Genomic DNA, 2,114 nt, shown 5'->3' on the forward strand with positions numbered 1-2,114 from the left:
GTAAAAATTTTAGAAATAAAATATAACTAAGTCAAATGAGCCGGTGCCCAAGCGATGGGTAACCCAGAGGGAAGTTGCGGTTCTCGCAACTAGGAGCCCTAGACTCTGGGAAAAATTCATAAAATAATTTTTGGGACTCCAGAGAAGGGTCATTGAGGTCCCTATGGCATCAGAATGCCAAAAAAATATTTAGAAAAATTTTTCAATCGGTACAGACAATTTTGACCCGTTAAGCCAAACGGAGGGCATTTTGATCATTTCGCCTTCAGGGACGATTTTTGGCCGACTTGTCCAGTTGAGTAAATAATTATTATGACATAAAATATGAATTAAGGGTGATGAAAAATTAATGTAAAGCTAGTAGAAAAGAAAAGAAAAATCAATAAAAAGCAAATTATGACATCATTATGATGTCAATTAAAAGTTCCCACCAATCAAAATTAAACAACCATTTAATTAGCTAATAAAAAGAGATAAATAAGACCAAAGAAATTAAAAAGCAATAGCCATCTTGCTCCTCCCTAAACCAGCCGAAACCATGCCCTAGACCAAACCCCCATTAACACATTCAACAAGCTCAATTTCTCTCATCATTTCACCATAAATCCTCCTACTCCTTTCACTAAAATTCATCCTTGCTGTAACACCCCTAAGTTCGGTAGTGCGTTCTACTGTTCCGGTGACCAGTGTTGTCCGGACAGCTAGGATGCCTAGAACTACACTTCAATATGAATGAGGAGACATAAATAATGAAATACAAGAAAAGAAAATACAAGAAAAACAAAGGAAAAATCATAGCAAAGAAATGTAACCAAGTTAAGCGAGCCGAAAACCCTAGCGATGGGTGACCGCACCGGGAAGTCACGGCGTGGACCGTTGACTAGCCCTGGACTGCGGGGAACCCTGAAAAACATTTTTAGGACTTAAATAGACCCTTATTGAAGAATAAATATCATTATAAAGATCAAAGAAAAATTAAATAATTAGTACAAAGAAAAGTGAGAAATCGAAAAACAGACAAAACCCGGTGTTATTCTAAAAATCTGAATGCAACCCGAACAGGGGCATTATGGTCATTTGACATCCCGAAGTGTCTTTTGACCTAAATGTCCATTAAAAATAAATAATATTACACTTAGAAAATAAAATGAAAAATTAATTTGGTGGTACCTAAAGTAAATAGTGAGAATTAAGGGTTTAATGTGGGATTAAGTGAAAGTTTAACATATTATATGATTAAGTGAGTAAGTGGACCACTAAGGGAATAAAATAAACACATAATGGGGCAGGTGTAAGTCCATAATGCAGCTGAAATGTTCATCTTCCTCACTTGGTCCTCCCATGCCGAATTGAAGAAGAAAAATCCTCCATGGCCGTTTTTCAATCAAGCTCTCTTAACTCCTCCATTTCAACTCCAAACACGTAGTTTCCTTCATGAAAAATTGTCTACACATCACAAGGAAGGGTTTGATACAAAAATCAAGAAGTTTTGTGAAGGTTTAGCAAGTTCCAACCATAAGGTAAGTTAGCATTTTTGAAGATAGCTTTGTTAAACTTTATGTGCATGTTATGGGTGTTGAAATTGTGAAGGAAATTTTTAAGTTGAAGAGCTATTGAGATATCCATTTTTGGGCAGCCATGTAGTCATGTATTGATGAAGTATTTGTACATATATTTGATGAGAATTATGTTGGTTATGATGATTTAATAACCTAGTGAATTACTTCATATGTATAAAGTGATTTTTGCACTTGGATGAAAATTGATGATTGTAGGACACTTTGGTATCGAGGAAGATTTTCGGCAGCTTGGGGATTCTTGAATAAATGTGTGTGTTCATGAAGGTATTGGCAGAATATTGACATAGAAGTTTGATGGATATGTATATAGATTGATTGTGTAAAGTGTATGTAAGAATTAGTAATGTTTAGGTGTGTATGTGATTGTATTTAGACTTTGTAAATGTGAGCTTTAATTGGTGTATTAAGGATGTTTGTAATCTGCCCAAAGTGATGTTAATGTAAAGTGGAATATGGTTTTAGTAATGAACCAAAACAGAAATGGTAAGGGGAAGTGCACATATAGTAATGAAGTGTGTAATTGATGTGTGTTAA

Source organism: Hevea brasiliensis, chromosome 8 (assembly GCF_030052815.1).
Source record: "Hevea brasiliensis isolate MT/VB/25A 57/8 chromosome 8, ASM3005281v1, whole genome shotgun sequence".
NCBI classification, from domain to species: domain Eukaryota; kingdom Viridiplantae; phylum Streptophyta; class Magnoliopsida; order Malpighiales; family Euphorbiaceae; genus Hevea; species Hevea brasiliensis.